Raw genomic sequence first — 13,859 nt, 5'->3', positions numbered from 1 at the left:
TCTTGTAAAAACCAAGAAACAGTGTTCTGGAAAGAACATCAATGGTGGGGCCAAGAAACTGTTTTATAAGCAGATCAGTATGGACCAGCAAGGTGCTCTTCACCAAGACAATGCAAGAGTGATCTCAAAGACATTTCAGAGATCATTTAGGCTATCCCTCTTATTACACGCCCAGAGTGCCAGAGCCTGAAGTGACAAACTGATTTCAAAGCTCTGCTCCCTGCATTCTTGCACAGTGTTGCTTGCCTGTCCCAGGTTCAGCTCCAGTGGGCCTAGGGGTGTTGCAGGTCACAGTGGCTGCCCCTTTGGAAGTCTGAGGCAGTAAATATTGACAGCACCCTCAAGCTGCTATCTCTGCTGGCTCTCAGAGTGCATGAGATGTGGTGGTGTGGCTACTTCCATTTAGTTTTTTTAGGTTTTTGTTTGTTTGTTTGTTTTGATTTTTTTGAGACAGTGTCTCACACTTTTGCCCATGCTGGAGTGTAGTGCTCGGTCACTGCAACCTCTGCCTCCCAGGTTCAACTGATTCTTGTGGCTCAGCCTCCTGAGAAGCTGGAACTATAGACGCGTTAACACCGTGCCCAGCTAATTTTTGTATTTTTCAGTAGAGGTGGGGTTCGCCATGTTGTCCAGGCTGGTCTTGAACTCCTGACCTCAGATGATCTGCCCACCTTGTCCTTGCAAAGTGCTGGGATTATAGGCGTGAGCCACCATTCCTGATCCCACTTAGATTTTGAAGAATGGAGCCTCCTAGAACCTCAGACAGGTAACCCAGGAAGAGGGCCACCACAAGGGTAAGGCCTCTGCAGAGAGTTTTCATTCAGCCAATGCCTAGCAGAGCCTAGGCCAGAGTCACCACAGAAACCCCAGGCCAGCAGAGCCACTGACTTGCAATTTCAGCCCAGTATAGTTATTGATGCCAGACTCCAATGCATAAGAGACGTGGCTAAGAGACGTGGCTTACCCAGAAAAGCCATGATGATGGGGCCTCCTGAAGCCTTGGGAGCCCAACTTCTGTCCCACTGTGTCTGGAAGGTGGGATATTAAGTCAAAAAAGATTATTCTAGAGCCTGAAAATTTAATGTTGTTTGTCTTAATGGGTTTTGGACTTACTTGGGACCTGTTACTCCTTTTTACTTCCTTTTGGAATGGAAATGTCTGTCCTATGCCTGTCTCACCAGTGTATTTTGGAAGCATGTAACTTGTTTGAGCTCACAGGCTCATGGCTGGAGAGAACTTTGCTTTAGAATGAGTCATGCCTTATGTCTCACCATATATGATTTAGCTAACATTGAGATGAGACTCTGGACTTTAGACTTTTGAATTAATGCTGGAGCTAGTTAAGACTTTTAGGGCTACTGGAATGGGTTAAATGTATCTTGCAGGCAAGAAGTACACAAATTTTGGAGGGGCAAGAGCAGAATGCTATGTTCTGAATGTTTATGTCTCCCTAGAATTTATATGTTGACAGCGAATTATCCATGTAGCATTAGGAGGTGGGACTGCTGGAAGGTGATTAGGTAATGAGAGCAGAGTTGATGTGAATGAATGGGATTAGCGCCCTTATAAAAGAGTCCCCAGAGATCTCCCTTACCCCTTCCACCATGTGACAACGAGTGGAAAGGTACCATCTGTGAGAAAGCAAGTCCTCACCAGACACTGAATCTGCTGGTGCCTTGATCTTAGACTTTGTAGCCTCCAGATTTGTAAGAAACAAATTTCTGATGTTTATAAATTATCCAGTCTATGGTAATTTGTTATAGCATCCCAAATGAATTAAGACACTCCAAATCCTTGCTAACAATTTTTGTCTGTCTTTTTGATTGTAGTCATCCTAGAGAATGTGAAGTGGTATGTCGCTGAAATTTTGACCAGTATTTCATTAATACCTAGTAATATTAAGAAATTTTTCATATACTTTTTGGCCATTTGTTTATCTTCTATGGAGAAATATGTATTCAAATCCTTTGTCCGTTATTAATGGGTTATTTGTCATTTTATTGTTATCAGAGTTAATTACATATTTGAATATTAGACCCTTATCAGATATATGGTTTGCAAACATTTTCTTCCACTCTTTCCATTGTCTTTTCATTTTTATGATAGAGTCTTTTAAAAAACAAATGTTTTTAACTTCAATGAAGTCCACTTAATTTACCTTGTGCTTTAGGTGTTATGTCTTATGCTGTACTTTAGGTGTTATATCTAAGAAACCACTGCCAATCCAAGGTAATGAAGATTTACAGCTATGCTTTTTTCTAACTCTGTGTTTTTTTTTTTTGACTTACGATCTCCAGCGAGAAGCACAGTGCCTAGAATTGAGTAGATTCTCAAAAAGTGTTGGTTGAATTAATGACTAGATGTATTCAATTCTTGGCTAGACTGTGTGGGCACAGATTGAAGTGTTTCATTATCTCTGGATTTCTACCTAGCATCTGACATTACATCTTCAGTGTAGGCAGTGCTTTGACACTTGATTGATACAATCAATAAGCCTTATGAAATTCTCATGACAAACTTGAGATTGAAGCAGGAAAGCTATTATTAGCTCCATTTGATAGATGACAAAACTGAGTACCAGGGATTAAATTAGTTGTCAGAGCAAGACCACACAACATGTGGGAGAGCTGTAACTTCCTTTCAGGCCTTCCTCACTCAGCTCAAATGTTGTGGTTTTTGTTTCTAGGTAAATATGCCCCCAGCAGTTCCTGGCTGTTTTATCTTCAGTCACACTTTTATAACTATCTGTAGGACTTATAAATGTGTATTTAGTTCTGTGTGCACTGAGTACACTGAAACTTAACAAATCTTCAAACAAATAATCCCCAAAGTACTTTTAGTCCTTATTCTCATGCCCCCTTTGCCTTTGGTAACATGTGCTTCATTCTTTTTTCACGGTGGACAACCCTGCCTTAAAACCTACAAAACGTGTTCTCTGAGTGCCATTGGTATTCTATTTTCTGTGCCATACAATTCACCATTCAATTGCTGTATGTGATACTCTAGATTATTCTTCAATTGTGTGGAATGCATAGTTCTTTTTTACTCAAATTAATCGTAAGATCCTGAACAGAGGCAATATATCTTAGGTGTTTCTTACATCCTTCCACAGTAAGTGGAAAAATATTTTTATCCTTCTAAGGTTTCTGCTATTTTGTTTTATACTTCCATCCTGTTTATCTATGCATTAGTTCAACATCATTCAGTTTATCTGCTACATTCTCCAGGAAGCCTTTCCTAAGCACTTATTCTGAATGCACAGGACTCCTGGCTTAAATAGCTCATGTGTCATTTATTCCACACTTCCTAGTATCATGGATATTTACGGTCATGCCTTATTTCTCCTACTATTCCTAGTAAATTCTAAGGTTCTTGAGATAAGTCATTATTTATTATCCAATTTTATGCTTTTCTGTTCCCAAAACAAAATTGGTGACTTGCTCATACAAGAGCTCAAAACAAATATATGTTTCTTGAGGATCCTTAATATTGTAGAAAGTACACAGGGATTAGATTCATAAGACCCAATTTGAAATTTCATCTCTGGCCAGGGCAATCAGGCAAGAGAAAGAAATAAAGGGTATTCAATTAGGAAAAGAGGAAGTCAAATTGTCCCTGTTTGCAGATGACATGATTGTATATTTAGAAAACACCATTGTCTCAGTCCAAAATCTCCTTAAGCTGGGAAGCAACTTCAGCAAAGTCTCAGGATACAAAGTCAGTGTGCAAAAGGCATTAGCATTCTTATACACCAATAACAGACAAACAGAGAGCCAAATCATGAGTGAACTCCCATTCACAATAGCTTCAAAGAGAATAAAATATCTAGGAATCCAACTTACAAGGGATGTGAAGGACCTCTTCTAGAAGAACTACAAACCACTGCTCAAGGAAATAAAAAGGACACAAACAAATGGAAGAACATTCCATACTCATGGATAGGAAGAATCAATATCATGAAAATGGCCATACTGCCCAAGGTAATTTATAGATTCAATGCCATCCCCATTAAGCTATCAATGACTTTCTTCACAGAATTGGAAAAAACTACTTTAAAGATCATGTGGAACCATAAAAGAGCCCACATTCCCATGACAATCCTAAGCAAAAAGAACAAAGCTGGAGGCATCACGCTACCTGACTTCAAACTATACTACAAGGCCACAGTAACCAAAACAGCATGGTACTGGTACTAAAACAGAGATATAGACCAACGGAACAGAACAGAGCCCTCAGAAATAATATCACACATCTACAACCATCTGATCTTTGACAAACCTGTCAAAAACAAAAAATGGGGAAAGGATTCCCTATTTAATAAATGGTGCTGGGAAAACTGTCTAGCCATAACTAGAAAGCTGAAACTGGATCCCTTCCTTACACCTTATAGGAAAATTAATTCAAGATGGATTAGAGACTTAAATGTTAGACCTAAAACCATAAAAACCCTTGAAGAAAACTTAGGCAGCACTATTCAGGACATAGGCATGGGCAAGGACTTCATGTCTGAAACACCAAAAGCAATGGCAACAAAAGCCGAAATTGACAAATGGGATCTAATTAAACTAAAGAGCTTCTGCACAGCAAAAGAAACTACCATCAGAGTGAACAGGCAAGCTACAGAATGGGAGAAAATTTTTACAATCTACTCATCTGACAAAGGGCTAATATCCAGAACCTACAAAGAACTCAAACAAATTTACAAGAAAAAAAAATCCCATCAAAAAGTGGGTAAAGGATATGAACAGACACTTCTCAAAAGAAGACATTTATGCAGCCAATAGACACATGAAAAAATGCTCATCATCACCATCATCACTAGCAATCAGAGAAATGCCAATCAAAACCACAATGAGATACCATCTCACACCAATTAGAATGGTGATCGTTAAAAAGTCAGGAAACAACAGGTGCTGGAGAGGATGTGGAGAAACAGGAACACTTTTACACTGTTGGTGGGACTGTAAACTAGTTCAACCATTGTGGAAGACAGTGTGGCGATTCCCCAAGGATCTAGAACTAGAAATACCATTTGACCAAGCCATCCCATCACTGGGTATATACCCAAAGGATTATAAATCATGCTGCTATAAAGACACATGTACATGTATGTTTATTGCGGCACTATTCACAATAGCAAAGACTTGGAACCAACCCAAATGTCCATCAGTGACAGACTGGATTAAGAAAATGTGGCACATATACACCATGGAATACTATGCAGCCATAAAAAAGGATGAGTTCATGTCCTTTGTAGGGACATGGATGCAGCTGGAAACCATCATTCTGAGCAAACTATCACAAGAACAGAAAACCAAACACCGCATGTTCTCACTCATAGGTGGGAATTGAACAATGAGAACACTTGGACACAGGAAGGGGAACATCACACACCGTGGCCTGTTGTGGGGTGGGGGGAGGGGGGAGGGATAGCATTAGGAGATATACCTAATGTAAATGATGAGTTAATGGGTGCAGCACACCAACGTGGCACATGTATACATATGTAACAAACCTGCACGTTGTGCACATGTACCCTAGAAGTTAAAGTATAATAAAAAAGAAAAAAAATGGATATATCATGGAAAAAAAAAACAAATTTCATCTCTGTCATTTACTGGCTGTGTGATCCCTGGTAATTCACTTCTTGTTATTGGGTCTACAATTCCTTGTCTCTAACAATCCCTAGCTCAAATGAGGTTTGGGAGATTTAGATAATATAATGCATAGGGAAGCATAATGCAAAATTTATTAATGATAATGGTAGACATTTTTGTTGCCATTCTGAAACAACAGACAAGACTTGATTGCATCATCAATAAGTATATATTACGTTGGAGCATAGGGTCTCTAGAAGCCAACATCAGATGCTGAAAATCAGATAACAGAAAGAAACAAAACAAAACCCCAAAACAAGCCTCATGAGGTTCCCAGGAATAGGTTCAGTGCTCACACACATGTGATTTGATGCTAGCCACTTTGCTTTTTCTTGAGAGTACTTTCAGACTTAACCTGATCTGTGTCTTTGCATATAATTCAGATTGCGAGCCTCCTACTTGCTTAATTATTCCATTGTTGACCAGTATAGTGCAGCAACTGATAATAAGAACATGTCTATATGCAATACAGTTTCTACCTCACTGTTGGTGCTCAATGAATGTTGATATTAGATGCTTAAAATCGAATAGCTTCTAGTGTAAGGAGAAAAAGCATTTAACAAAAGTCAGCTATTCTCTCTCCTTGTTAATATACAGACACCATTATTAAAGAATCACTACTAAAATGAGTTCATTGCTTCAAATATTCTCAGTGAACAGAGAGCACACTTTAAAACCTTGGATGGCATATTTAGCAGGAGTTGCAGTGATAATGTCTGGAGCCCATTTTCATTCAGTTCATCATCCACATTTAAGAGAAAACTAACTAATAGGTGCCCAGAGCTCTCTGGGGTTCTGAAAGGGCAAGCTCGTAACTGTTCTTCCATTGAGCACCTATATAAGAATGGAAAACCAGATTGCTTTTCATTATTATCATTTTTTAAACCAGTACATGAGAGAGTAGAATAGACTCAGGGTAAGTATCAGGCAGCCTCCACTCTGCCAGCCAGTGTATGCTCAGATGACTTTCTTCTAGGGCTGTGCCTCCAGGATGTTCTTTCTGTGGTCTTGTTGTGTGATCATTAGCTCCGTTTGCAGCTTCTTTGTACACTTCCATATCCAGAGTCTTTGCATAATAGGCAAGAGCCAGCTATGAAATAATCAGCAGTACATTAAAAATGCTTCCTTAGAAGCACAGGAAATTAAATGAATGCAATTACTTCTAGCATGGCAAAAAGTCTCAGATAATCTGTGGCAGACAAATTTGACAAAACATGATGAAATATTTATATGTCTCATGATATGTTAGGAATTAAGAAGCTGACTTCTTAGTGATTATTTTGAAAATTCCACATCTTTTCTCAGTCTATTCAGACTGCTTTAATGAAATACCATAGACTGAGTGGCTCAGAAACAGCAACAACTTTCTTCTTAAAAGTTCTAGAGACTCAGAAATCCAAGATTAAGGTACAGTCAGATTTGATGCTTGGTGAGATCCCCCCTCCTCACAAATGGTTGACTTTTCACGGTAACCTCACCTGGTGGGAGAGGCAAGGAATCTCTCTGGGGTCTCTTTTAGAAGAACACTAATCCCATTAATGGGTTTGACCTCTACCTCATGACCTCATCACCTCCCAAAGGCCCCACCTCCTAATACCGTCACCTTGGGGGTTAGTATTTTCAACACATGAATTTTAGGGAGACATAAACATTCAGTTCATTGCAAGTTCCAATGTAGAATATTAAAGAACTACAAGAGGTAACTTAAAACTACTCAAGTAGTAGATGTTGACATTAATTCTCTCATTCACAAATTTTTCTTAATCACCTCCTAGTTACAGACATGATACTATCTTATTCTTTATAAAAGTATTCATAGCCTATGGTTAATAAGCAAAAAAATAAATAAATAAAAAATAAAAAAATAAAAAAATAACGACCTCTACCCTCAAGAGATTTACAGTCTAGGAAAGAATATGAGTGAAAAAATATGAAAGAGAAAGAAGAGCTAAGTGCTAAACTTTTGAAGCATGACCAAAAATGCAAACAAAATTTTTCTGAACGTTTTTGGATACAGAGATCTCACTGAGGTGCTAATAAATTAAAAGGATAATTACATCTACTAGACAATTGTGCAGGAACATTTACACATAAGAATTTGAATAGAATTTCAGGGAAATCCTTAAGTTTATTGATGTCACTAAGGTTAAGAGCCTATAATATAGTAGGTATTTAGATTTTTTTTAAAATTCAATATAAAACACTTTCTTCAAGGTAGGCTGCATGAATAACTTAGGATTTTAATGAAAGGAAGGCTAGAGAACACAAAATGTACATATATATATTTTGGTGAAATTCTACAGGAGTATTACATTGCTAAAGCAAGATGATTTAACAGACTTGAGGGTTTGGAAACAGGAATTCTGGATGGTTCGACCTACTTGAACAAAAGTAGAGAGTTGCGGAATAAGCTTGGTGTAGCTTGGAATAGGAATACATGCTGGAAAATATTAAGATGCAAGGTTAAATGAATAGTGAAATATGAATTTGAGAGCCATTTTTGGCCTTTGAACAGAGACTCATTATAAAATTAAAAACCCCAAAAGTTGTAGATGTATTTGAGCTGATTGACTCTAATCTCTTGGCATTACAATACCTCTGGCAAGCTGTCATTTAGCTCTGCTTGAACACATTAGTAGGGGAGTCACAATATGATATGCCAGCTATCCCATTTTTGAATGGCTCTAATTGATAGAATTGCATCTTCATATCAAGATTAACTTTTTTAAAAAATCACACCTCCCCATCCCATATGGGTCATCATTATTTTGCTCTCTGGAAAGACAAAATAAAGTTGATCATTCAAGTGCTAGAAAACAGCTAACATATCCCAATCTCCTTAAAGGCTAAACATCTTCAGACTTCAATCTTTTCCGTTGAATGTGATATTTTAAGAAGGTTAGTTTGGCAAACATGGATGAGAGCAGAAAGAAAAATATGCAAAATCTGGGGATACCAGTTGGAATGCTATTGCAACAATTATGGTTAGGGAGAAGTAGAAAGAAAATGAAGAATGAAATGAAATTTTACAAGGAAGAATTGATAGTACTGGCTGACAAATAACTATAGGGGAGGAAGGGATTTGATTCAAACATATTTTAAAGAGTTCCACCTTGGGACACTGGAAAAATGATATTTATTTATGTATTTATTTATTTATTTATTTATTTATTTATTTATTTTTGAGATGGAGTCTCACTGTGTCACCCAGGCTGGAGTGCAGTGGCACAATCTTGGCTCACTGAAAGCTCCAGCTCCCGAGTTCACGCCATTCTTCTGCCTCAACCTCCCGAGTAGCTGGGACTACAGGTGCCCGCCACCATGCTCTGCTGATTGTTTTTACATTTTTAGCGGAGACGGGGTTTCACTGTGTTAGCCAGGATGGTCTCCATCTCCTGACCTCGTGATCCGCCCGCCTCAGCCTCCCAAAGTGCTGGAATTATAGGCATGAGCCACCGCGCCCAGCCGGAAAAATGGTTTTATTATACCCATCAATTTGTAGCATGGGAAGAAGTTTGGGTGTCTTTCTATTTAACTGCACTGGGAGGTGTTATGGGGTAGTGATTACTAGTGTGAGCTCTAGCCACAGAATAAGTGGGGTGGTTTAAATTCTCAATTTATCACTTATGTTACCTGGGAAAATCGTTTGACATCCTCATATCTCAATTTTAAGATCTGGAAAATGTAAATATTATGATAAATATAAAGATTTCAGCTTATTGTCTGGCACAGAAGCAGCCCTAAGTAACAATAATCTGTTAATACTCTGATGATTTAATTGAAAGTAGGTGAGGTCAGGAGGTAGCTGAGGTTTAATTGAAAGTAGGTGTTTTGAATTCAAAACAAACTATCTGGGAAGGGAGCCATCAGCTCATGATGAGCCCATCACAGAAGCAGATATAGCAGATGGAAATGAGGTCAGAGCGCACAAAAGATCAGCGTCTAACCTAAGGCCAGAACAGATGCCTTGGAGGTCAGAGTGTGGAAAAGTAGGTAACTTACCTTTTCATTTATTTATTTATTTTCAAGATACTTTGCAGAAACAGGGCAGATTTGAAGAGACACTTCTCCAGTCTAGGAAAGTTAGCCTCACATCTTAAAACCTGGTCTTCCCAGTACTGTTTTTCTCCACCTGACTCCTACTCGGGTTAATCCTTAAATGCAGATTACCTTTTTTTCTCCAGGGTGAGGAGGTTAGGAATCACCTGGTTAAGGGCCAGGTGTGGTGGCTTATGCCTGTAATCCCAACCCCTTGGGAGACCGAGGTGAGTGGATCACCTGAGGTCAGGAGTTTGAGACCAGCCTGGCCAACATAGTGAAACCCCGTCTCTACTGAAAATACAAAAATTAGCTGGGCGTGGTGGCAGATGCCTGTAATACCAGCTATTGGGAAGCTGAGGCAGGAGAATCACTTAAACCTGGGAGGCAGAGGTTGCAGTAAGCCAAGATCACGCCATTACACACCAGCCTGAGCAACAAGAGCGAAACTCCGTCTCAAAAGAAAAAAAAAAGTATCACCTGGTTAAGGATGTCAAACTTCAGCGAATGGGCAAACATGCATGCAGAGGTGTTTTATGAACAGTTGGAACTCAGCTGGAGGTGTACCTGGTGGTAAGTAAAGGTCCCTTTATAGGTGTTAGTGGTTGCTTTGAGAATGGTTGAACTTACCATATCTTAATGCATTCAGTTGTTGCATCCCTGTTATATCTCCCAGGGACGTGCCTGCTCTTTTGGTGTCTGCCTATCCTGAAAAAATCTCTTCCTGCCCTTAGAAATTGTAAACTCATTTTCAACAAAAGTTGATAAAGTACATGCAATATATGACAAAGTAATGCATGTGGTTTCAATCATGGACAGGTCAATTACCTTTCTGAGCTTGTTTCTTCATTTGTAAAATGAGAATAATAACAACACCTACTTTGTAGAATTACTGTAAGGATCACATGAAACAGGATTTATCCAGTTTCCTTGTGCAGCACCTGAAAATGCAGGTCGAAGTGAATAGTCACTATCATCAATTATCTATTGAAACCTATTCTGTAAAAAGTATATATGAAGTATCCTATAGTAGAGAATCACTCTGTTGGGTTTAATTTACTCATTTTTTTACAATATATTTTTTACTTAATACACCTGATTCTCACCTCGGAGTTTCCGGAAACCAGGTAAGTGTACCAGAATTTTTTACTGCCCTTGGCTCCAAATGCTTGGCCAGAAAAGTCATTCCATATGTTTATTCACCTAAAATGCTGAGTTTGCTGTATTCAATTTCCCTGTTTACTCTTGCCATGCTAATGTGGCTTAGCATATATAAATATCATTCTTTATCATTCCAAGTAGGTCTTGGGTTTAATTATGAATTATGAGAAATGAGCTGAATGTTTGAGCACTTTGGAGCCTGGTGAGACAATTTGTTCAAAATGGTTCGAGGCACTTCATTTTTTTTTTAATTTATTAAAAAAAAATGTCTGTTTCCTCTCACTTGTGACACACGAAAGATGAAGTGTGGCTGAAGTCAACTGATGGGACACAGACCTCCCTCACTCCTCCACACGCCAAATTGATTCATTAGGACCTGTGTCAACATCCCCCGAGAGGCACACATGCTCTCAGATGCTTAGAGGATTGAGAGGACATATGTGGCCTCCTGGGAGGAGAAGTCAGCATGGAGCACACTCCTCCAAGTCAGCTGAGGAGCAATGAGGGTTTGTGAGCTGATTAGCAGCCATTTCCTCACGTTTTCTTTCTGTGCACCTCAGAGGCTGTGCTTGTTAGGAGCATCTTTTCCCTACAGGGGGTTATGGCACTGTGAAAAACTCACACTTTGCAGATAATTAAAAGTAAATTGGTTTAAATGAATTTCTGGCCTCCTTCCTAAATAGGGGAACTGAGGCAAACTAAGAAGACAGAAAAAAAAATGGAAACATTAAAAAAAAAACTAAATGTATGAATTAATTATAGGAATTCCCAACTTATAAAATAAGAGGTTAGGCATTTCAAATGGAGAAAATGGTACCTCTTACTAGAGCAAGTGAAAATTCAAATTCATTTATTCAATCTTTTATATAACAAATATTTCTTGAGCCCTCATCTGTATTAGATACTGCACTAGCCACAGAGGATGAAATGATGAACGAGATATAGTCTTTGCAAGACCTCAAAAGGCTTATAGTCTAATGTGGGTGACAGAATTGTAGACAAATTATATCAAAACAGGTGAAGGGTGCTGTGACAGAAAGAAGCACTGAAAGCTTGGAATGCTGAAGAACAGAGGAGAGAAGTTAATTCACTCTGAGGAATAGTCCAGGGTATCTTTCCCAAAGAAATCCTACAGGAGCTAGGACTGGAAAGAGAATGAGGAGATGGCCAGCTAAGAAGGGAGAGGAAGGCCTTTCAGATGCAGAGCACAGGCTGTGCAAGGGCTCAGGGATGGCATGACCAAAATGAGGGGAACTGCAGTGTGTCCAAATCAGACAGTGTGATGTAAGCATCTGCAAGAAATGGAGCTGGAGGAGACGACAGCTAGGTGGTTACTTTGCACTTTTCCTTATAAAAGTCTTTGGGCAAAGATAGGTTTCCTTTACGGTGCAAGTGGCTCTCAGAAACTTCCTTTAAACCAGCAAAGCCAAGCACAAGGCATATAAAAATTACATGACTTTTGTAACAATTGAAAGTAAAGCTAGGTACTTTAAAATCCCAAAGTTCTCCTTTCTCTCTTAGTAATACATGTTTTACTAGCTCAAGATCAATGCTTCATCTCACAATTTTATTCCCTTGAATAGTTACCTGAATACCAGTTACTCAATGATGATGGATGGGGGAAGATACAAAATCTTGGTGAGATGAAAAATGATCAAGTTCTCACTAAACGTATAGAATGACCTTGACTGGAAGCTGAAACTGATGCTTTTGTGCCTGCTTTTGGCCCCAACTTCTGAGACATTAGGTCACATTGTTCGCTTAGTACAAATAAAAATACAATGTTCAATGCTGAGGCACAGGGCATGGCTTCTTCCTGGTTCACTGCAGTCCATGGCATTGCTACAAGCAGAGTGATTGTGGAAAATGTCAGTTCCATGCTCATTGGGGATTAGCTCAAGGAAATACTGTAGATCAGATGATGAAATCCATAATTGACATATAAAGGTCACTAGCAGGTGGCGATAAGTGAGATACTTCATTGTTTTGTTGGTAATTCCAGGAATATTCTGAGATAATGTTTTCCAGTTGGCTCTTTCTATTAGGATGATTATTAACTTGAGAGTCGTATGCTTTGGCTTGGTAGTTCAGGTAGGCCTAAAAGAGGCAAATATGATTTCCAACAAGGTGAAATTAGGGTACCCTCAGGCTGCAAAAATTTCTACAATGTTTTTATTTATTTTTGCTTTTGCTTCATAGGTACTCAAATTTTACCATCTTTAATGTGTTTAGTGTAAAATGTCAAGAGGCTTGCTACTTAAATTGCATGCTTCATATATACAACTAAGCTTCATTATTTACAGATTGCATAGTTTCAAATTCACCTCTTCACTGAAATTTATTTGTAACTGTAAGATCAATACCCATATTGCTTTCATAATCATTTGCAGCCGTGTGCAGGGTGGTGAAAAATTTTTGTCTTCTGATGTACACTTTCCAAGCTGAGGTCAGATGAGGCCACACCCTAACTTCTGGTTTCAGCTCTCACACTGTAAACTAGTGTTCTTTTTGCAGTGTATGTGGTGCTACGTTTTTAGCATTTTTTTTTTTTTTGTATGTGTGCATTTTGTTGTTGATTTTGCTGCTTACAATGGCCTCCAAGTGTAATGCTGCTGGTTCAGTCTATTGTTTCTAAGCACAAAAGGCTGTGTTGGGTCTTACAAAAAAATTACATATGTTAGATAAAGTTCATTTAGGCATGAGTTATAGTGCTGTTATCTATGAGTTCAAGGTTAGTGAATTAACAATAATAATAAATAAAATGTCTTTAAACAGAAATACATATGAAACAAGGTTATATCTTGATTGGTTAATTAAAATATTGTGATGATAGGCTCTTAAGAAAAAAATCTTGTATTTTCCCTTGGATCAATGGCCTGATATTCTCCAATTCACTGTTTGCAGTAATTTTATAGAACATAACTACCTCAAGTAATGCAAATAGACTGCATATGCACATACATGTACATATGTACACAAACACTCATATACAAATAGATAAAG

The sequence above is a fragment of the Theropithecus gelada genome, chromosome 14 (assembly GCF_003255815.1).
Source record: "Theropithecus gelada isolate Dixy chromosome 14, Tgel_1.0, whole genome shotgun sequence".
Lineage (NCBI taxonomy): Eukaryota > Metazoa > Chordata > Mammalia > Primates > Cercopithecidae > Theropithecus > Theropithecus gelada.
This window is presented reverse-complemented; position numbering follows the sequence as displayed.